This window comes from Arachis hypogaea, chromosome 6 (assembly GCF_003086295.3).
Source record: "Arachis hypogaea cultivar Tifrunner chromosome 6, arahy.Tifrunner.gnm2.J5K5, whole genome shotgun sequence".
NCBI lineage: Eukaryota > Viridiplantae > Streptophyta > Magnoliopsida > Fabales > Fabaceae > Arachis > Arachis hypogaea.
This window is the reverse complement of record NC_092041.1, coordinates 83,340,904-83,365,622: the sequence shown is the minus strand read 5'-3', so window position 1 is coordinate 83,365,622 and position 24,719 is coordinate 83,340,904. Positions and strand designations below refer to the sequence as shown.

General features: G+C 39.5%; 2 non-coding genes across 2 annotated transcripts; both read right to left on the bottom strand.

Moving 5' to 3' along the window:
- Positions 1-7,352: 7,352 nt before the first annotated feature.
- On the bottom strand, positions 7,353-7,460 carry LOC112700314 (small nucleolar RNA R71). Its single transcript, XR_003153223.1, has one exon. It is a non-coding gene; the product is annotated as a small nucleolar RNA R71 (small nucleolar RNA).
- Positions 7,461-24,216: 16,756 nt separating this feature from the next.
- On the bottom strand, positions 24,217-24,320 carry LOC112700032 (small nucleolar RNA R71). The gene has a single exon (XR_003152957.1). It is a non-coding gene; the product is annotated as a small nucleolar RNA R71 (small nucleolar RNA).
- Between the last annotated feature and the right edge of the window lie 399 nt (positions 24,321-24,719).

Sequence of the window (24,719 nt, the reverse complement as noted above, 5' to 3'; positions counted from 1 at the left end):
GGCAGGGCAGAAAATTGGTGCATGGTGGTGCGTCCGTGGTGCGGCTGGTGCGGCCTTGTGCGAGTTTGGTGCGCCCTGATGCGTGGAACGCTGCCCTGCCCGCGCCAAGGGCAGGGCAGGAAAAGTTGGTGCGCCAGATTTGTCTTGGTGCTGCCAGAACGTGTCATGGTGCTGCCAGAATCCAAAGTTGGTGCGCCAGAATTGAGCTTGGTGCATAGGATGCTGCCCTGCCCTCGCGGAGGGCAGGGCAGAAAAGATTGGTGCTGCCAGGAGAGGATCGTGGTGCGCCAGACGCTGCCAGGGACGAGACTTGGTGCGCCAGGATCGTGCGTGATGCGCCAAGATCGTGCGCCAATCCAAATGCTGCCCTGCCCGCGCCAAGGGCAGGGCAGAGTTCCCTCTTCCACGTCCCGTGTTCGAAACACGGCTGGGGCACAAATTCGATTAATTTCCTTGGCTTCTTGGCACGGCAATCATCCTTAGTTCTTGGCTTCCTCATGGTTCCTTGTTCGAGTCTTGTGGCATGCATGGGTGACATTTTCCCTTGAATTTCTTTCCTTGGAGAGCCCGATTCTGCCCTCCACAAGGGCAGGGCAAGGTTCTCTTCCTCTTGGTCTCAAGGCACATTTTGTGCTCTGCCCTTGTAGTGGGCAGGGCAGAGTTGCCTTCTCTTCTTGGTTCTCTTATGTTGCCCTCCTAGAGGGCAGTCTGCCCTTGTGGAGGGCAATGTTGCCTCCCCCTTAGCATGCGGCACGCTTCTTATTGCTTCGGCCACGCTTTCCTTTCCTTAGGCTACACTTCTTAGGCCACGCTTTTCCTTTTCTTTTCTTTTCTTCACCTATAATAAACCAAAACAACCACTCCAAGTATCACTAAATTCAAGAGGCTTATAAATCAATTAAAGTTCAATTAAAATTAGCTTAAACCTCATGATTTATCATTAATTTCATGGTGGTTGCTTGATTTAGAAAAGTTATGCATTTTCACTCCAAATCACTTACTTAGGATGCAAGAAAGTGCATAAATGCTAACAAAACAAGTGAAATTAGCTTGAAAAATGGGTATATGATGACTTGTCATCACATGTCCACCAATCCAAGAGTAAAATGATACCAATTGTGCTATTGACATGGAGCAATAGAGAAGGGACCGTCTTAGGGATGCAATGGATCAGCTTCACGCAGCCGTATTTCAAGAGAAACAAGAGGAGACCCAAAAGGTGGAGGTAAGAGAGACCTTTGAAGATGAATGAGTAGTTGAAGGGAGTTGTCATAGAAAGGAGATCATCAAAGAGGAGTATGATTTTATGCTAAAACAACTGGAGGAAGCCGTAATTATTGAAGAGGAAGAAGTAGTTGAAAACTTAGGAGATGCTAAACCTCCATGGGAAAGTCAAGTTATAGAGCCTCTTTCAAAGATATTTGAAATTGATGCTGAGGAGGGTGTACAACCTATGAGGCATATCATGGTTGAAGACTTTGCAGAGGTTGATCAAGCGATGGAGATTAAAGAAGAAGAAGCACATCCTCCCATGCCCTTGGTACGCAATGAAGAAGAGATTGAATTGGAAGAAAGCTACCAAGAGGAAGTGGTTAAAGTTGAAGAGGCTTGCAAAGAGGTGGAAGAGTTCAAAGAAGAGCACAAGGGAGTGGAGCTTGCAAGACCATTGGAAACACCTCTCCCAAGGCTATTACCATGCAATACAACATTCAAGTGGGTAAAATTCTTATCCTTAACCTTTAATTTCCCACTTGAATATGGTCTACTGGAGATGGATCATCAACTTAGAGCTCTCTGTGGCTTTAAGAGTAAGAGGGAGATGGTCAGTGGGAAGAGTTGTCAAGCAAGGTTCAATACGGTTGTATGCTCCAAGTTGAAATGAAAAGGTTGGTGTAGAGCTCAATTGAATGGGTCTAGGATGTTGTTTGGCCGCTTCAGTGAGAATTCAGATTGCTTGCCACCCAGTTGGAACAATGGTGATCAATACAAAGACAGGTGCAAAAGCAAGGTTTGGGACCCCAGAATTCGTTCTGGCAATCAACACTTTTGGGGTCTTGTCACTTGATTTAACTTGATTGAAGGCTGTATGCGCCTAGTTTGGGACCCCGGAGGCTACTGGAAGTACAAAGATTGGTGGGGATTCCTGGACGAGTTCAAGCACAAGCCGCCATGACAACGAGCTTGCCACATGTCCAACTTAAGGACTTTAACTAAAAGTGCTAGGTGGGAGACAACCCACCATGGTATGATTGTTCCTTTTCATTTTTAGTTATATTTTTATTTTTATTAGTGTTCATTCATTCATTCATTCATTTTGCATTTTCACATGCATTCTGCAATTAAAAAAAAAGAGGATCGAAGCGCCGGCGCCTAGTGCGCGTCCGCGTCCCTTGGGGATGCGAAATGGGTTAGATTGAACAGAGAGTGGCGCGGGAGTTGGGCACGAAACGTGCCTTAGGCACAATCCCGCCCACGCGCACGCGTATTGTACGCGTGCGCGCTGTTTCTCCTTTTGGCGACCCACACGTTCGCGCCATTAACGCGTTCGCTTGGATGGGGAAATTGGCGTAAAACTATGTTTTACCCGAGAGTTGTGCGTGCACGAGGTTAGACTCACGCGACTAGCACAAACCAGGGCACTCGTCTGCGCACTAGGCGCCTCCCACGCGGACGCACGCAGTATGCGTGCGCGTCTGTTGCGCCGCACCACTAAATCGCAGCGCCGCCAGTTTTCATTATTTCCCACCCCCAAATCCTACTTTTCTCTCCCAATCCTAATTCTTTCTTCTTTCTTCTTCGTTCTTCTTCTTCTCTCTTACTAATTATCTATTTTTGCATTCTTATGATTAGTGTTGGTAATTTATTAGGGTGATTGCTTTCTCACACATAAACATGATTGTTATTTTGTTACATGTGATATTCATTGTTGCTATTGATGCTTGACCTATGCTTCTCATGCCTTTGCATGCATGATTTTAAACCTCTTGCATCTAGCTGCTCTAATATGCCTTCATTGACTTCAATTGCTGTCCTATTTGTATGTAGTCGCGACCATGTATTTCAGACATTCTCTTTTACCTTGGCATTCATTATCACTTGAACTTTCTTCCTCCTGGTTCTAGCTATGTGAATTACATACCCCTTTCATTTCCTCTTCTTTCAGGATGGCCACCAAGAAGGGTAAAGAGAAAGCCTCTACAAAGACACCGGCCAAGATAGGAAAAAAAAGAGCAGCAGATGTTGCTCACAACCCCCGTCCACTTGCACATCTCAGCATGCACCGAGGACGGTGCAATCTTTAAGTGTGGGGAGGTCGATTGATGAGCGGATAATTTATACGCTTTTTGGCATTATTTTTAGTATGTTTTAGTTAGTTTTTATTATATTTTTAGTTAAAATTCATTTTTTTGGACTTTACTATGAGGTTGTGTGTTTTTCTGTGATTTCAGGTATTTTTTGGCTGAAATTGAGGGACCTGAGCAAAAATCTGATTCAGAGGCCGAAAAGGACTGCAGATGCTGTTGGATTCTGACCTCCCTGCACTCGAAGTGGATTTTCTGGAGCTACAGAAGCCCAATTGGTGTGCTCTCAATTGCGTTGGAAAGTAGACATCTTGGGCTTTCCAGCAATGTATAATAATTCATACTTTGCCCGAGATTTGATGGCCCAAACAGGCGTTCCAAGTCAGCTCAAGAATTCTGGCGTTAAACGCCGGAACTGGCACAAGAATGGGAGTTAAATGCCCAAACTGGCACAAAAGCTGGCGTTTAACTCCAAGAAAAGTCTCTACACATGAAAGCTTCAATGCTCAGCCCAAGCACACACCAAGTGGGCCCGAAAGTGGATTTTTATGTCATTTACTCATCTTTGTAAACCTTAAGCTACTAGTTCTCTATAAATAGGACCTTTTGCTATTGTATTTTCATCTTGGTTCTTCTGGTTCCCTCTCTGGGGCTGAAGCCAATGATCACCAATATCACTTATGTATTTTCAACGGTGGAGTTTCTACACACCATAGATTAAGGTGTGGAGCTCTGCTCTACCTCGAGTATTAATGCAATTACTATTGTTCTTCTATTCAATTTAGCTTATTCTTGTTCTAAGATATTCATTCGCACCCAAGAACATGATGAATATGATGATTATGTGACGCTCATCATCATTCCCACTTATGAACGCGTGCCTGACAACCACCTCCGTTCTACAAGCAAACAAGGCTTGAATGTTTTATCTCTTGGATTCCTTAATCAGAATCTTCGTGGTATAAGCTAGAATTGATGGCGGCATTCAAGAGAATCTGGAAGGTCTAAACCTTGTCTGTGGTATTGATGGCGGCATTCAGCTTATTCTTGTTCTAAGATATCAAGAGAATCAAGAGAATTGATGGCGGCATTCAGCTTATTCTTGTTCTAAGATATCACTTGTTCCTCAACTTGATGAATGTGATGATCCGTGACACTCATCATCATTCTCACCTATGAACATGTGCCTAACAACCACCTCCGTTCTACCTTAGATTGAGTGGATATCTCTTGGATCCTTTAATCGGAATCTTCGTGGTATAAGCTAGAATTGATGGCAGCATTCAAGAGAATCCGGAAGGTCTAAACCTTGTCTGTGATATTCTAAGTAGGATTAAAGGATTGAATGACTATGACGAGCTTCAAACTCGCGATTGTGGTGCGTTAGTGACAGATGCAAAAGAATCACTGGATTCTATTCCAACCTGATTGAGAACTGACAGATGATTAGATGTGCTGTGACAGAGCGCGTTGAACATTTTCACTGAGAGGACGGGACTGTAGCCATTGACAACGATGATGCCCAACATACAGCTTGCCATGGAAAGGAATAAGAAGGATTGGATGAAAACAGTAGGAAAGCAGAGAGACGGAAGGGACAAAGCATCTCCATACGCTTATCTGAAGTTCTCACCAATGAATTACATAAGTATCTCTATCTTTATTTTATGCTTTATTCATAAATCATCCATAACCAATTGAATCTTCCTGACTGAGATTTACAAGATGACCATAGCTTGCTTCATACCAACAATCTCCGTGGGATCGACCCTTACTTGCGTAAGGTTTATTACTTGGACGACCCAGTGCACTTGCTGGTTAATTGTGCGAAGTTGTGATAAAGAGTTGAGATTGCAATTGAGCGTACCATGTTGATGGCGCCATTGATGATCATAATTTCGTGCACCATGTTTTTGGTGCCATTGCCGGGGATTGTTCGAGTTTGGACAACTGACGGCTCATCTTGTTGCTTAGATTAGGTATTTTTCTTCAGAATTTTTAAGAATGAATTCTAGAGTTTCATGATGATCTGTTGAAGTCTGGCTGGCTGTGAAGCCATGTCTAATCTTATTGGACCGAGGTTTCAATTTATCATCACAAGAGCTTGTTGATTTCTATCAATTTTGCTGTTGTGAGCAATGATCTGCTAAGGCTTGGCTGGCCATTGGCCATGTCCAGTGTTTTGGACCGGAGCTTTCTTTGAAAGCTTGGCTGGCTGTGAAGCCATGTCTAATTCCTGGACCGGAGTCTTAGACTAGCATTGCAATGATTCCTGGAATTCTCATTAAGAATTTTGAAACCTTTATTTTCTTCTCCATATAATTTTCAAAAAATCCAAAAAAATATAAAATCTTAAAACCAAAAATATTTTTATGTTTCTTGTTTGAGTCTAGTGTCTAATTTTAAGTTTGGTGTCAATTGCATTCATCTAATTTCCAAAAAAAAAATTTTGCATGCATTGTGTTCTTCATTGATCTTCAAGTTGTTCTTGATGGTTTCCTTGCTCTGATCTTTAAATTCTCTTGTCTTGAGTGTTTTGTTGTTTCTCATATGCATTCTCAATTTGTTAGTGTCAGTAGTATATAAACTTCTAAGCTTGGTGTCTTGCATGCATTGTTTATTTGATCTTCGTTTCATTTTGATTATTCCTCATCATTAAAAATTCAAAAAAAATTTCTTTGTGTCTTTTCAAGTCAATAATACAGAGAATTGAAGATTCAGAACATACAGCAGAGGAATTACACAGAAAAAGCTGGGCGTTCAAAACGCCCAGTGAGGAAGGAAAACTGGCGTTTAAACGCCAGCCAGGGTACCTGGCTGGGCGTTTAACGCCAGGATGGCACAAGAGGGAAGATTTTGTTTTTAATTCAAACTTTTTTTCAAGTTTTCATAATTTTTCAAATCATATCTTTTCAATCATATATTTTCAAAATCAATTTCTTTCCATTTTTCAAAAATACTTGCTGACAATTAATGATTTGATTCAACATTTCAAGTATGTTGCCTTTTCTGTTGAGAAAGGTTTAATGTTTGAATCATATCTTTTCTTGTTAGCCAAGTCATTAATTTTCAAAATCAAATCTTTTTAAATTGTTTTTCAAATCATATCTTCTCAATCATATCTTTTTAAAACTATATCTTTTCAATCATATCTTTTTATCACATTTTTTAAAATTAATTTTTCAATCATATCTTTTTGATTTCTAATTTCAAAATCTTTTTCAATTTCACTTTATTTCTTTCCCAATCTTAATTTTCGAAAATCATTTACCATTTTTCAAAATTTCTTTTAATTAATTCACTTTAATTTTCGAAAATTTCTTCCCCTCTTCTCACATCCTTCTATTTATGGACTAACACTCCTCCTCAATGCACACTTCGAACTCTATCTTTCTTGATAAGTTCGAATTCTTCTACCTCTTCCTTCAATTTTTCTTTTCCTCTGACACCTCAAGGAATCTCTATACTGTGCCATAGAAGATTCCATATTTTCTTGTTCTCTTCTCTTTCATATGAGCAGGAGCAAAGACAAAAGCATTCTTGTTGAGGCTGACCCTGAACCTAAAAGGACCTTAAAGTGAAAGCTAAGAGAAGCTAAAGCACAACTCTCTGTAGAGGACCTAACAGAAATCTTCAAACAAGAAGAAGACATGGCAGCCGAAAATAACAACAATGCCAACAATGCAAGGAAGGTGCTGTGTGACTTTACTGTGCCTACTCCCGACTTCTATGGGAGAAGCATCTCTATCCCTGCCATTGGAGCAAACAACTTTGAGCTTAAGCCTCAATTAGTTTCTCTAATGCAACAGAATTGCAAGTTACATGGACTTCCATTGGAAGATCCTCATCAGTTTATAGCTGGATTCTTGCAAATCTGTGACACTATCAAGACTAATGGACCCTGAGGTCTACAGACTTATGCTATTCCCTTTTGCTGTAAGAGACAGAGCTAGGATATGGTTGGACTCACAACCTAAAGAAAGCCTGAACTCTTGGGAAAAGCTAGTCAATACCTTCTTGGCAAAGTTCTTTCCACCTCAAAAATTGAGTGAGCTTAGAGTGGACGTCTAAACCTTCATACAGAAGGAAGGTGAATCCCTCTATGAAGCTTGGGAAAGATACAAACAATTGATCAGAAAGTGTCCTTCTGACATGCTTTCTGAATAGAGCATCATAGGTATCTTCTATGATGGTCTGTCTGAACTGTCCAAGATGTCATTGGACAGCTCTGCTGGAGGATCTCCTCATATGAAGAAGACGCCTGCAGAAGCTCAAGAACTCATTGAAATGGTTGCAAATAACTAATTCATGTACACTTCTGAAAGGAATCCTGTGAACAATGGGACGAATCAGAAGAAAGGAGTACTTGAGAATGATACTCTGAATTCCATATTGGCTCAGAACAAAATATTGACTCAGCAAGTCAATATGATTTTTCAAAGTCTGTTTGGAATACAAGCTGCACCAGGCAGTACTAAGGACGCTTCATCTGAAGAAGAAGCTTATGATCCTGAGAACCCATCAATGGAAGAGTTGAATTACATGGGAGAACCCTATGGAAACGCCTATAATCCTTCATGAAGAAATCATCCAAATCTCTCATGGAAGGATCAACAGAGACCTCAACAAGGTTTCAACAACGATAATGGTGGAAGAAACAAGTTTAGCAATAGCAAGCCTTTTCCATCATCTTCTCAGCAACAGACAGAGAATTCTAAGCAGAGCCACTCTGACTTAGCAACCATGGTCTCTGATATAATCAAAACCACTCAAAGTTTCATGATTGAAACAAGGTCCTCCATTAGAAACTTGGAGGCACAAGTGGGTCAGCTGAGTAAGAAAGTTACTGAACTCCCTCCTAGTACTCTTCCAAGCAATACAGAAGAGAATCCAAAAGGAGAGTGCAAGGCCATCAACATGGCTGAATTTGGAGAGGAGGAAGAGGAAGTGATCACCACTGAGGAAGACCTCAATGGACGTCCACTGGTCTCCAATGAGTCCCCTAATGAGGAACCATGGGAATCTGAGGCTTACACTGAGACCATAGAGATTCCATTGGATTTACTTCTGCCATTCATGAGCTCTGATGAGTATTCTTCCTCTGAAGAGGACGAAGATGTCACTGAAGAGCAAGTTGCTAAGTACCTTGGGGCAATCATGAAGCTAAATGCCAAGTTATTTGGTAATGAGACTTGGGAGGATGAACCCCCTTTGCTCACCAAAGAACTGGATAACTTGACTAGGCAGAGATTACCTCAAAAGAGACAGGACCCTGGGAAGTTCTCAATACCTTGTATCATAGGCACCATGACATTTGAGAAGGCTCTGTGTGACCTATGGTCAAGCATAGACCTCATGCCTCTCTCTGTAATGGAGAAGCTAGGGATCTTTGAGGTGCAAGCTGCTAGAATCTCACTAGAGATGGTAGACAATTCAAGAAAACAAGCTTATGGACTTGTAGAGGATGTTCTGGTAAGGGTTGAAGACCATTACATCCCTGCTGATTTCATAGTCCTAGAGACTGGAAAGTGCATTGATGAATCCATCATCCTTGGCAGACCCTTCCTAGCCACAGCAAAGGTTGTGATTGATGTTGACAGAGGAGAATTGATCATTCAAGTGAATGAAGAATCCTTTGTGTTTAAGGCTCAAGGATATCCCTCTGTAACCATGGAGAGGAAGCATGAAGAGCTTCTCTCAAAATAGAGTCAAACAGAGCCCCCATGGTCAAACTCTAAGTTTGGTGTTGGGAGGCCACAACCAACTTTTAAGTTTGGTGTTGAACCCCCACATTCAAACTCTAAGTTTGGTGTTGGGAGGTTCCAACATTGCTTTGAGTATCTGTGAGGCTCCATGAGAGCCCACTGTCAAGCTACTGACATTAAAGAAGCGCTTGTTGGGAGGCAACCCAATGTTATATTTATCTATTTCCCTTTGCTATTTTATGTCTTTTATAGGTTGATGATCATGGGAAGTGGTGCACGAAATTGTGATCGTCAATGGTGCCATCAACATGGTACGCTTAATTGCAATCTCAACTCTTTATCACAACTTCGCACAACTAACCAGCAAGTGCACTGGGTCGTCCAAGTAATAAACCTTACGCGAGTAAGGGTCGATCCCACGGAGATTGTTGGTATGAAGCAAACTATGGTCATCTTGTAAATCTCAGTCAGGCAGATTCAAATGGTTATGGATGAATTATGAATAAACATAAAGTAAAGATAGAGATAATTATGTAATTCATTGGTGAGAATTTCAGATAAGCGTATGGAGATGCTTTGTCCCTTCCGTCTCTCTGCTTTCCTACTGTCTTCATCCAATCCTTCTTACTCCTTTCCATGGCAAGCTGTATGTTGGGCATCACCATTGTCAATGGCTACAGTCCCGTCCTCTCAGTGAAAATGTTCAACGCGCTCTATCACAGCACGACTAATCATCTGTCGGTTCTCAATCAGGTTGGAATAGAATCCAGTGATTCTTTTGCGTCTGTCACTAACGCCCAGCCTTCAGGAGTTTGAAGCTCGTCATAGTCATTCAATCCTTGAATCCTACTCAAAATACCACAGACAAGGTTTAGACCTTCCAGATTCTCTTGAATGCCGCCATCAATTCTAGCTTATACCACGAAGATTCTGATTAAGGAATCCAAGAGATAAAACATTCAAGCCTTGTTTGCTTGTAGAATGGAGGTGGTTGTCAGGCACGCGTTCATAAGTGAGAATGATGATGAGCGTCACATAATCATCATATTCATCATGTTCTTGGGTGCGAATGAATATCTTAGAACAAGAATAAGCTGCATTGAATAGAAGAACAATAGTAATTGCATTAATACTCGAGGTACAGCAGAGCTCCACACCTTAATCTATGGTGTGTAGAAACTCCACCGTTGAAAATACATAAGAACAAGGTCTAGGCATGGCCGAATGGCCAGCCTCCTATAATCTAAGAACTAGACGTCCAAAGATGATCCTAAGATCCAAAGTGATCAAAAGATGAAAATACAATAGCAAAAGGTCCTATTTGTAGAGAATTAGTAGCTTAGAGTTTACAAAGATGAGTAAATTACATAAAAATCTACTTCCGGGCCCAGTTGGTGTGTGCCTGGGCTGAGCATTGAAGCTTTCATGTGTAGAGACTTTTCTTGGAGTTAAACGTCAGCTTTTGTGCCAGTTTGGGCGTTTAACTCCCATTCTTGTGCCAGTTCCGGCGTTAAACACCGGGCAGTCTTGAGCTGATTTGGAACGCCAGTTAAACGCCAGTCTGGTGCCCCTTTCTGGCATTAAACGCCCAGAATGGTGCCAGAAAGGGGCACCAGACTGGTGTTTAACGCCAGGAATGGGCAAGAAGCTGGCGTTAAACGCCGAAATGGGCACCAGCCCGACGTTTAACTCCAGGATTGGCAGAAGGAGCATTTTTGCTCACCACTTGGTGCAGGAATGAATTATCCTTGACACCTCAAGATCTGTGGACCCCACAGGATCCCCACCGCTCTCTCTCTTCTTCACCCATTCACCAATCACCTCAACACCTCTTCCCCAAAAACCCCTCACCTATCAAATCTCACTATTCTCTTCACCACTCATATCCATCCTTCATAAAACCCCACCTACCTCACCATTCAAATTCAAATCACTTTCCCTCCCAAACCCACCCATACATGACCGAACCCTACCCCTCTCTTCACCCCTATGTAAACCCAACTTCACTCCTTCATTTTCACACAACCTACACACTACTTCTCCCCCTTGGCCAAAAAACAAAGCCACCTCCATCTCCTCTATTTCTTCTTCTTTTACTCTCTTCTTTCTTCTTTTGCTTGAGGTCGAGCAAACCTTCTAAGTTTGGTGTGGTAAAAGCATTGCTTTTTGTTTTTCCATAACCATTTATGGCACCTAAGGCCGAAGAAACCTCTAGAAAGAGGAAAGGAAAGGCAAAAGCTTTCACCTCCGAGTCATGGGAGATGGAGAGATTCATCTCAAGGGTGCATCAAGACCACTTCTATGAAGTTGTGGCCAAGAAGAAGGTGATCCCCGAGGTCCCTTTTCAAACTCAAAAAAGGTCAACTTTAATCAAAGGTTGGACCAAATCCTCATGGATATCTGTGTGGAAGGAGCTCAATGCAAACAGGAGATCCCACTCATAGACATGAGCATGAGGAAATTCCTCATCATTAAATCCTTGAGATGCCTCAAGGGATGCACTTTCCTCCACAAAACTACTGGGAGCAAATCAACACCTCCCTAGGAGAATTGAGTTCCAACATGGGACAACTAAGGGTGGAGCACCAAGAACATTCCATCCTCCTCCATGAAATTAGAGAAGAGCAAAGAATCATGAGAGAGGAGCAACAAAGGCAAGGAAGAGACATTGAGGAGCTCAAGCACTCCATAAGATCTTCAAGAGGAAGAACAAGCCGCCATCACTAAGGTGGACCCGTTCTTTAATCTCCTTATTTTTTTATTCTTCTGTTTTTCGAATTTTTATGCTTATGTTTATCTATGTTTGTGTCTTATGGTCATTAGTGTCTTAGTGTCTATGCCTTAAAGTTATGAATGTCCTATGAATCCATCACCTTTCTTGAATGAAAAATGTTTTTATTACAAAAGAACAAGAAGTACATGATTTCGAATTCATCCTTAAAACTAGTTCAATTATTTTAATGTGGTGACAATACTTTTTGTTTTCTGAATGTATGCTTGAACAGTGCATATGTCTTTTGAATTTGTTGTTCATGAATGTTAAAATTGTTGGCTCTTGAAAGAATGATGAAAAAGGAGACATGTTACTGAGGATCTGAAAAATCATAAAAATGATTCTTGAAGCCAGAAAAAGCAGTGAATTCAATAAAAAAAAAGAGCAAGCAGAAAAAGCCAATAGCCCTTTAAAAGGCAAGGATAATAAAAAGGATCAAAGGCTTTGAGCATCAGTGGATAGGAGGGCCAACAGGAATAACATCCTGGCCTAAGCGGCTAAACCAAGCTGTCCCTAACCATGTGCTTGTGGCGTGAAGGTGTCAAGTGAAAACTTGAGACTGAGCAGTTAAAGTCATAATCCAAGGCAAAAAGAGTGTGCTTAAGAACCCTAGACACCTGTAATTGGGGACTCTAGCAAAGCTGAGTCACAATCTGAAAAGGTTCACCCAGTTATGTATCTGTGGCATGTATGTATCCGGTGGTAATACTGAAAAATAGAGTGCTTTGGCCACAGCCAAGACTCATAAAGTAGCTGTGTTCAAGAATCAACATACTTAACTAGGAGAATCAATAACATTATCTAGATTCTGAGTTCCTATAGAAGCCAATCATTCTGAACTTCAAAGGATAAAAGTGAGATGCCAAAACTGTTCAGAGGCAAAAAGCTACAAGTCCCGCTCATCTAATTGGAGCTAAGTTTCATTGATATTTTGGAGTCCATAGTATATTCTCTTCTTTTTATCCTATTTGATTTTCAGTTGCTTGGGGACAAGCAACAATTTAAGTTTGGTGTTGTTATGAGCGGATAATTTATACGCTTTTTGGTATTATTTTTAGTATGTTTTTAGTGTGTTTTAGTTAGTTTTTATTATATTTTTATTAGTTTTTAGTTAAAATTCACTTTTCTGGACTTTACTATGAGTTTGTGTGATTTTCTGTGATTTCAAGTATTTTCTGGCTAAATTTGAGGGACCTGAGAAAAAATCTGATTTAGAGGCTGAAAAGGACTGCAGATGCTGTTGGATTCTAACCTCCCTGCACTCGAAGTAGATTTTCTGGAGCTATAGAAGCCCAATTGGCGCGCTCTTAATTGCGTTGGAAAGTAGACATCCTGGGCTTTCCAGCAATTTATAATAGTCCATACTTTGCCCGAGATTTGATGGCCCAAACAGGCGTTCCAAGTCAGCTCAAGAATTCTTGCGTTTAACGCCGGAACTGACACAAGAATGGGAGTTAAACGCCCAAACTGGCACAAAAGCTGGAGTTTAACTCCAAGAAAAGTCTCTACACATGAAAGCTTCAATGCTCAGCCCAAGCACACACCAAGTGGTCCCGAAAGTGGATTTTTATGTCATTTACTCATCTTTGTAAACCTTAAGCTACTAGTTCTCTATAAATAGGACCTTTTGCTATTGTATTTTCATCTTGGTTCTTCTGGTTCCCTCTCTGGGGCCGAAGCCAATGATCACCATTATCACTTATGTATTTTCAACGGTGGATTTTCTACACACCATAGATTAAGGTGTGGAGCTCTACTGTACCTCGAGTATTAATGCAATTACTATTGTTCTTCTATTCAATTCAACTTATTCTTGTTCTAAGATATCACTTGTTCCTCAACTTGATGAATGTGATGATCCGTGACACTCATCATCATTCTCACCTATGAACATGTGCCTGACAACCACCTCCGTTCTACCTTAGATTGAGTGGATATCTCTTGGATCCCTTAATCAGAATCTTCGTGGTATAAGCTAGAATTGATGGCGGCATTCAAGAGAATTTGGAAGGTCTAAACCTTGTCTGTGGTATTCTGAGTAGGATTCAAGGATTGAATGACTGTGACGAGCTTCAAACTCACGATTGTGGGGCGTTAGTCACAGACGCAAAAGAATCACTGGATTCTATTCCAACCTAATTGAGAACCGACAGATGATTAGCCATGCTGTGACAGAGCGCGTTGAACATTTTCACTGAGAGGACGGGACTGTAGCCATTGACAACGGTGATGCCCAACATACAGCTTGCCATGGAAAGGAGTAAGAAGGATTGGATGAAGACAGTAGAAAAGCAGAGAGACGGAAGGGACAAAGCATCTCCATATGCTCATCTGAAGTTCTCACCAATGAATTACATAAGTATCTCTATCTTTATTTTATGCTTTATTCATAAATCATCCATAACCATTTGAATCTGCCTGACTGAGATTTACAAGATGACCATAGCTTGCTTCATACCAACAATCTCCGTGGGATCGACCCTTACTCGCGTAAGGTTTATTACTTGGACGACCCAATGCACTTGCTGGTTAATTGTGCGAAGTTGTGACAAAGAGTTGAGATTGCAATTGAGCGTACCATGTTGATGGCGCCATTGATGATCACAATTTCGCGCACCATCAATACCGACTTCCGTGGGTTAGTTATTTCCTACTTCAACACGAATGCTTTATTTTCCTTGTTAATTGTTGCATTTGCATATTTGATTGCATGTTTGTTTGATTTTGTGCATATTTTACCACTACTTGGTTAAAGTAATAAGTTTTTTTTTCAAGACCCTATTTTATAGCATTTCAATAATTTAAATTGAAAAATTGTGTTAAACTTGTTTGAAGATTGTAATTTGGAACATGAATTATAGCTAAGAACACACAACCCGTGAGATTTAAGCTTAATTACATGGTTACATTATTTAACCATGATATTTTATTCTTGTGTGTTTCATTCTCTATGATTGCAATATTTGCATTGTTTCAGTCTATATGTCCATTGTTTAGTGTATTTACATGCATACATATGATCGAGGCCATCATTTGTTATTAGCTCACTTATCCCAAATAGCCTACCATTCCATTTACCTTAGTTAACCACTTTAAGCCTTTTAATCCCCATTTGTTCTATATTTTACCACATCACTAGCCTTAAGCGGAAAAACAATTACTTATCCCAATTGAATCTTTGGTTAGCTTAAGATAGTGTGTTAACTAAGTGTGGGAAACTGTGGGAACCTGGGTTAATGGAAATGTGTCATGTTTCTACTTTATGCGAATATTGGGAATTTGGGTGCATATTCATTATGGGTAGCTAGGCATGAATTTAGAGTTACATAGAGTGTGTGTGTGTTAGGTGAGATCTTAGGTTAGTCAAAGATTCATATTTTAGCTCACTTAGCCACACACATATCCTCACCCTTACCTTAGCCCCATTACAACCTTGAAAAGACCTCATGATGTTTGTATTGGTATACTAAATATTTGTTGATTGGTTAGATGAAGAACAAAGTTTTAGAAAACATGATTATAAAAGAGTAGAGTGAATTAACCCTAGACACTTGAGCGATTAGAGTGCATATACACTACCAGTGAGGGTTCAATGCTTGATTCTATGTTCCCTGCTTTTATGAGCTAGCTTCTTACAAGTTTACTTGTCTCTTATTGTGTGATTTGAATTAGTGGAATCCAATTTATGTTTGTCTTGGAGAATTTGTTTACTTTTAACCAAGTAGGTAAAAGCATTTTTGCATGTAGTTGCATTCATATAAATAGGTTGCATTTCATACATCATACCATTCCTCTTCACTCATATAGTCTCTCTTGAGCATAGCATGAGGACATGCTAATGTTTAAGTGTGGAGAGATTTGATTCACCACTATTTCGTGGTACATCTTGTGCTTAACTGAGTGGATTTTATCCACTATTCTCACACTTATTCATGTAAATCGCATGTTTTACATTTTCCTTCCTGATTTTGTGCTATGATTGAAAACATGCTTCTTTGGTCTTAATTCTGCTATGTTTAATCTTCTCTTATTACCATTCGATGCCTTGATATGTCTGTTAAGTGTTTTCAGAGATCACAGGGCAAGAATGGCTTAGAGGATGGAAAGGAAGCATGCAAAAGCGGAAGGAATACAAAAAGCTGAAGGAACTGCAAAGCTGTCAACCCTGATCTCTTCGCACTCAAACGATCATAACTTGAGCTACAGAGATCTAAATAAATCGGTTCTAGTTGCGTTGGAAAGCTAACATTCGGGGTTTCGTAACGATATATAATTTGTCATAGTGGCCATGCAGCTAGATGACGCGCACGTGCACTTGACGCGCACGCGAACATTCGCGAAAAGCCCATCGGCGCGCATGCGCAGCTGGCACGTACGCGCGACATGCGTGATGTACTGCGACTATAGAAATCACTGGGGCAATATCTGGGCTATTTTTGACCTAGTTTTTGGCCTAGAAAACACAGATTAGAGGCTGAAGAGTGGGGAAATCATTCATTCATCAAACAACATTCCATAATTCATAATTTTGAGGTTTTAGATGTAGTTCCTAGAGAGAGAGGCTCTCCTCTCTCTTAGGTTTTAGGATTAGGATTTCTTCTTCTTCTCAATTCCAGGTTCAATGTTCTTTTAATTTAGTTTCTCTTTTATTTGTTTATGAACTCCATGTTAGATTTGATTTCTTTATTTGATACAATTTGAGGTATTTCATATTTATGATTTAAATTAGCTTTTTACACTCTTAGCTTTGGTTGAGTAATTAGAGATGCTTGAGTTATCAAACTCCTTTGTTGATTGATAATTGTTGTGTTTGCTAGTTGATTTGAATTCCAATAACTCTAGTCTTTCCTTGGGAATTGACTAGGGCTTGAGGAATCAAGTTTATTGATTCACTTGATATACCTTCATAGTTAGAGGTTGACCAAGTGGGAGCAACGAACAATTCTCATCATAATTGATAAGGATAACTAGGATAGGACATCCAGTTCTCATACCTTGCCAAAGAGATTTTCTAGTTAAGTTTATTCCTTTTGCCATTTACTATTCTTGCTTCTTATCTTAAAAACCCAAAAAATATACTTTTCCATAACCAATTATAAGCACACTTCCCTGCGATTCCTTTGAGACACGACCCGAGGTTTAAATACTTCGGTTATTACTTTTATTGGGTTTGCTTTAGTGACAAACAAGTTTTTATACGAAAAGATTCTTTACTGGTTTAGAAGCTATACTTTCATCGAGACTTTAATTGTGAAATTATAAACTACGCAAGGAATCCGTTCGTCAAAATGATGTACGTGCGCGCGCACATTCGCGAAAAGCCCATCGGCGCGCACGCGCACCTGGCACGTATGTGCGACATGTGTGACGTACTACGACTGCAGAAATCGCTGGGGGCAATTTCTGGGCTATTTTGACCCATTTTTTGGGCCAGAGAACACAGATTAGAGGCTGAAGAGTGGGGGAATCATGAATTCATTCATTGATATCACATTCACATAATTTTAGGTTTTAGATGTAGTTCTCTAGAGAGAGAGGCTCTCTCCTCTCTCTTAGGTTTTAGGATTAGGATTTCTCTCCTACTTTTATTTGTTTTGGTATTCTAGTTTATTGATTTCCCTTGTTGATTACTTTAGTTTTTGAACTCCATGTTAGATTTGATTTCTCTAATGCAATTTGAGGTATTTCATATTTATGATTTTAATTTAGCTTTTTACATTCTTAGCTTGTGTTGAGTAATTGGAGACACTTGAGTTATCAAACTCCTTGTTGATTGAAAATTCGAATTCTTTGCTGATTGATTTGAATTCCCCTAACTCTAGTCTTTTCTTAGGAATTGACTAGGACCTGAGGAATCAAATTGATTTATCCACTTAACATACCTTCATAGTTAGAGGTTGACCAAGTGGGAGCAAAATCCAATTCTCATCACAATTGATAAGGATAACTAGGATAGGATGTCCAGTTCTTATACCTTGCAAGGGTTTTCATGATAATTAGTTTACTTCTTTGTCATTTACATTCCTTGTTCAAACCTTTCAAAAACCCAAAAAGATACTTTTCTCATAACCAATTATAAGCACACTTCCATGCAATTCTTTGAGAGATGACCCGAGGCTTAAATACTCCGGTTATTAATTTTTATTGGGTTTGCTTTAGTGACAAACAAGTTTTTGCACAGAGGGATTATTGTTAGTTTAGAAGCTATACTTACAACGTGATTACTTTTGTGAAATTCTTTACTAGCAAAAATCCGTTCGTCAAAATGGCTATACTACAACAAAAAATTGTAGTTATATATCTAAACCCAAAAAGATACTTTTCTCATAACCAATTATAAGCACACTTCCCTGCAATTCCTTGAGAGACGACCCGAGGTTTAAATACTTCGGTTATCAATTTTATTAGGGGTTTGTTACTTGTGACAACCAAAACTTTTTCATGAAAGGATTCTTTGTCAGTCTAGAAGCTATACTTTCAACGAGAACTTATTTGTGAAATTCTAGACCTCACAAAAATCCGTTCGTCAAAATGGCGCCATTGCCGGGAAATTGCAAATGTGTGCCTTATTATTGGTTATTGTAAATATTTGCTTTTTACTTGCTTATTTGTTTTCATTTTTAATTTTTATTAGCTACTATGAATTCTCACCCCTCTGGCTTTAAGTTTGGTTCTAATGTTGTTGTAAGGAATGAAAGCTATAATGAGAACAGGCATCAAGGTTGGAAGAATCAAAGATGGGAGGAGCCACAAGGATTTGATCAACCCTCTTGGCAACAACCCCCTCTAATGCGCTATAGCTAACAACCACTCTATGATGCATACCAAGATAATAGTTATGGTGGACCTCTTCGTGACAATCAACCTCCATTCCGAGGTGCGTACCAAGATGATAGATATGATGGACCCCCTTGTAGTTACCAACAAGCCCCACCATATGCCTATGACCCCCCTCCTCAACATAGGTTTGAACCATCAAACTCACAAGCCCTCTTCTACCAAACACCCTCATATGACCCTAACCCTTATCCACCTTATGAACCATGTATGGAACCACCCCAATTCCAACCCAATTACTCCCAAGAACCACCACCTCCATATACATCATGTCCATATCCATCAATCCAAGAGCCTTATGACCCTACTTATAATATCCAAGCAGAACAAGAGTCAAGGGATCGTCTCAAGAAGACACTGGATCAATTTTAAGCAGCCGTTCATCAATTGGAGCGAGTAGTAGGAGATTTAGCCTATTGGCATTTTGACACTTAAAGTGCTCCCATGCTACATGTGGAGAACTAATAAAAGAGCGTAGCATGAAGGAGACACTAGAAACTCCAATGGACAATGAGGAACATACCTTTGTATTGGAACAAGTGAAGGAAACCGTAATAGCTGAATAAGAGGAAGTGGTTGAAGACTTAGGAGATGCGGAACCTCCATGGGAAAATCCAGTCATAGAGCCTCCTTCCAAGATGTTTGATGTTGATGTTGAGGAGGGTGTACAACCTCCAAGGCATATCATGGTTGAAGACTTTGAAGAAGTTAATCAAGAGATGGAGATTAAAGAAGAAGAAGCACAACCACCCATGCCCTTGGTGAGCAATGAAGATGAGATTGAATTGGAGGAAAGCTACCAAGAGGAAGAGGTTGATATTGAAGAAGCTTGCAAGGAGGTGGAAGTTGTCAAAAAAGAGCACAAGGGAGTGGAGCTTGCAAGATCATTATAAACATCTCTTCCAAGGCCATTACCGTCCAACACAACATTCAAGTGGGTAAAATTCTTATCATTGACCTTTACTTTCCCACTTGAATATGGGCTACTAGAGACGGATGATCAACTTAGAGCTCTCTGTGGTTTTAAGAGTAAGAGGGAGATGGTCAGTGGGAAGAGTTGTCAAGCAAGGTTTAATATGGTTGTATGCTCCAAATTGAAATGTAAAGGTTAGTGTAGAGCTCAATTGAATGGGTCTAGGATGTTGTTTGGCCGCTTCAGTGAGAATTCAATTTGCTTGCCACCCAATTTGAGCTATGATGATCAACAAGAAGACGGGTGCAAAAGCAAGGTTTGGGACCCCGGAAATCATTCCAACAATCAATACTCTTGGGGCCTTGTCACTTGATTTAACTTGCTTGAAGGCTCTTTGCGCCTAGTTTGGGATCCCGGAGGCTATTGGAATTGCAAACATTGGTGGGGATTCCTGGAAGAGTTCAAGCATAAGCCACCCTGATAAAGGAGCTCACCACATGTCCAACTTAAGGACTTTAACTAAAAGTGTTAGGTGGGAGACAACCCACCATGGTATGATCGTTCCTTTTCATTCTTAGTTTTATTTTTATTTTTATTAGTGTTCATTCATTCATTCATTCTGCATCTTCACATGTATTCTACATATAAAAAAAAAACAAAGAGGATCGATGCGCCAGCGCCTAGTGTGCGTTTGCGTCCATTGTGGATGAGAAATGGGTTAGATTGAACAGAGAGTGGCGCGGGAGCTGGGCATGAAACATGCCTTAGGCACAATCCCGCTGATGAGCGGATAATTTATACGCTTTTTGGCATTGTTTTTAGATAGTTTTTAGTAAGTTTGAGCTACTTTTAGGGATGTTTTCATTAGTTTTGATGTTAAATTCACATTTCTGGACTTTACTATGAGTTTGTGTGTTTTTCTGTGATTTCAGGTAAATTCTGGCTGAAATTGAGGGATTTGAGCAAAACTCTGAAGAAGGCTGACAAAAGGACTGCTGATGCTGTTGGAATCTGACCTCCCTGCACTCGAAATGGATTTTCTGGAGCTACAGAACTCCAATTGGCGCGCTCTCAACGGCGTTGGAAAGTAGACATCCAGGGATTTCCAGCAATATATAATAGTCCATACTTTATTCGAAGATTGACGACGTAACTTGGCGTTGAACGCCAAGTTCATGCTGCTGTCTGGAGTTAAACGCCAGAAAAACGTCATGATCCGGAGTTGAACGCCCAAAACACGTCATAACTCGGAGTTCAACTCCAAGAGAAGCCTCAGCTCGTGAATTGATCAAGCTCAGCCCAAACATACACCAAGTGGGCCCCGGAAGTGGATTTATGCATCAATTACTTACTCATGTAAACCCTAGAAGCTAGTTCATTATAAATAGAACATTTAACTATTGTATTAGATATCTTTTGACCGTTTCAATCTTTTGACAGTTTAATCTCTTGATCATTCGGTCACTTGATCATGGAGAGGGCTGGCCATTCAGCCATGCCTGAACCTTTCACTTATGTATTTTCAACGGTGGAGTTTCTGCACACCATAGATTAAGGGTGTGGAGCTCTGCTGTACCTCAAGTATTAATGCAATCCTATTTTCTTTTATTCAAATCTCTCTATTTCTTATTCCAAGATATTCATTCGTACCCAAGAACATGATGAATGTAATGATGAAAGTGACGATCATTATCATTCTCACTTATGAACGTGCGTGATTGACAACCACTTCCGTTCTACATGAAACAGAGCTTGAATGCGTATCTCTTAGATTCCCCAACAGAATCTTCGTGGTATAAGCTAGATAGATGGCGGCATTTATGAGGATCCGGAAAGTCTCACCTTGTCTGTGGTATTCCGAGTAGGATCCTGGGAATCCGGAAAGTCTAACCTTGTCTGTGGTATTCCGAGTAGGATTCCGGTAATGAATGACTGTGACGTGCTTCAAACTTGCAAGTGCTGCGCGTTAGTGACAGACGCAAAAGAATCAGGGGATTCTATTCCAGTAGGAGCGGGAACCAACCAGTGATTAGCCGTACTGTGACAGAGTGCGTGAGCATTAGTTTTCACTGCGAGGATGGGATGTAGCCATCAACCATGGGTGATGCCTCTAGACGATTAGCCGTGCGAGTGACAGCCGCATAGGATCATTTTCCCGAGAGGATTGAAAGTAGCCACCACTGATGGTGAACCCCTATATAAAGCTTGCCATGGAAAGGAGTAAGAAGGATTGAGTAGAAGCAGTAGGAGAGCAGGCGTCTTTGAGCCATGCAGCATCTCCATTCGCTTATCTGAAATTCTCACCAAAGAATCTGCATAAGTCTTCTATCCCTTTTTATAATCTATTTTCTTATTTTTATTTTCGAATCCATAAACCAATTTAATCTGCCTAACTGAGATTTACAAGGTGACCATAGCTTGCTTCATACCAACAATATCTGTGGGATCGACCCTTACTCACGTAAGGTTTATTACTTGGACGACCCAGTACACTTGCTGGTTAGTTGAACGGAGTTGTGATAACAACTGGTGCCACAATAATAATTTCATACAACTTAAAGAACAGTGATCACAATTTCGTCCACCAAGTTTTTGGCGCCGTTGCCGGGGATTGTTCGAGTGTGGACAATTGACGGTTCATCTTGTTGCTCAGATTAGGTAATTTTCTTTTCAAAAATCTTTTTCAAAAATTTTTCTTTTCTTTTTCGTTTTTCCAAAAATGTTTTTTTCGAAAAAATTAAATAAAAATACAAAAAAAATCATAAAATCATAAAAACCAAAAATATTTTGTGTTTCTTGTTTGAGTCTTGAGTCAATTTTTAAGTTTGGTGTCAATTGCATGCTTTAAAAATTTTTTCTTGCATTTTTTTGAAAATTCATGCATTCATGGTGTTCTTCATGATCTTCAAGTTGTTCTTGACAAGTCTTCTTGTTTGATCTTGATGATTTCTTGTTTTGTGTCTTTTGTTGTTTTTCATGTGCACTTTTGCATTCATATTTTCCATGCATTAAAGATTTCTAAGTTTGGTGTCTTGCATGTTTTCTTTGCATCAAAAAATTTTTTAAAATTATGTTCTTGATGTTCATCATGATCTTCAAAGTGTTCTTGGTGTTCATCTTGACATTCATAGCATTCTTGCATGCATTCATTGTTTTGATCTAAAAACTTCATGCATTGAATATTTTTGTTGTTTTTCTCTTTCATAATTAAAAATTCAAAAAAATCAAAAAAATATCTTTTCCTTATTTTCCTCCAAATTTTTGAAATTTTGGGTTGACTTGGTCAAAAATTTTTAAAATTAGTTATTTCTTACAAGTCAAGTCAAAATTTCAATTTTAAAAATCTTATCTTTTTAAAATCTTTTTCAAAAATCATATCTTTTTCATTTTTTATATAATTTTCGAAAATTTCAAAAATTATTTTTCAAAATATTTTCAAAATCTTTTTCTTATCTTTTATATCTAATTTTCGAAAATTAACTAACAAGTAATGTGATTGGTTCAAAAATTTGAAGTTTGTTACTTTCTTGTTAAGAAAGGTTCAATCTTTAAGTTCTAGAATCTTATCTTGTAGTTTCTTGTTAGTTAAGTAATTTTAAAAATTAAATCTTTTTCAAAATATCTTTTTCTTAAAAATCTTTTTATCTTTTTATCTTATCTTTTTTCAAAAATTTTATCTTTTTCAAAATTTGATTTCAAAATATCTTATCTAACTTCTTATCTTCTTATCTTTTTCAAAATTTGATTTCAAATCTTTTCCAATCAACTAACTAACTTGTTGTTTGTTTCTTATCTTTTTCAAAAACTACCTAACTACTTTTCCCTCTATAATTTTCGAAAATATCTCCCTCTCTTTTTCAAAAATTCTTTTTGTTTTTAATTTTAATTTCAATTACTTTTATCTCTAATTTTCGAAAATCACTAACTCTTTTTCAAAATTTATTTTCGAATTTCTCTCCTCTTCTCTCCTTCCTTATTCTATTTAATTATTTAATTACTAACACTTCTCTTCACCTCTCCTCATCCAAAAATCCGAATCCATCCTTCTTCTTTCTTATACCCCTTTCTTCTTCTACTAACATAAGGGAATCTCTATACTGTGACATAGAGGATTCCTCTTTCTTTTCTTGTTTTCTTCTCTTTCATATGAGCAGGAACAGGGAAAAGGGCACTCTTGTTGAAGTTGATCCAGAACCTGAAAGGACTCTGAAGAGAAAATTAAGAGAAGCTAAATTACAACAATCCAGAAATAACCTTTCAGAAATTTTCGAACAAGAGAAGGAGATGGCAGCCGAAAATAATAATAATAATAATGCAAGGAGAATGCTTGGTGACTTCACAAAGCCAACATCCAAGTCTGATGGAAGAAGCATCTCCATTCCTGCCATTGGAGCCAATAACTTTGAGCTGAAACCTCAGCTAGTTGCTTTAATGCAACAAAACTGCAAGTTTTATGGACTTCCATCTGAAGATCCTTATCAGTTCTTAACTGAGTTCTTGCAGATCTGTGAGACTGTAAAGACGAATGGAGTTGATCCTGAAGTCTACAGACTCATGCTTTTCCCTTTTGCTGTAAGAGACAGAGTTAGAATATGGTTGGATTCACAACCTAAGGATAGCCTGGACTCCTGGGATAAGCTGGTCACTGCCTTCTTGGATAAATTCTTTCCTCCTCAAAAGCTGAGCAAGCTGAGAGTGGATGTTCAAACCTTCAAACAAAAAGATGGTGAATCCCTCTATGAAGCTTGGGAAAGATACAAGCAGTTGACCAAAAGATGTCCATCTGACATGTTTTCAGAATGGACCCTATTAGATATCTTCTATTATGGTCTCTCTGAATTTTCGAAAATGTCACTGGACCACTCTACAGGTGGATCTATTCACCTGAAGAAAACGCCTGAAGAGGCTCAAGAACTCATTGACATGGTTGCAAATAACCAGTTCATGTATACCTCTGAGAGGAATTCCGTGAACAATGGGATACCTCAGAAGAAAGGAGTTCTTGAAATTGATGCTCTGAATGCCATATTGGCTCAGAACAAAATGTTGACTCAATAGGTCAACATAATCTCTCAAAATCTGAATGGACTGCAACATGCATCCAACAATACTAGAGAGGCAGCTTCTGAAGAAGCTTATGATCCTGAGAACCCTGCCATGGCAGAGGTTAATTACATGGGTGAACCTTA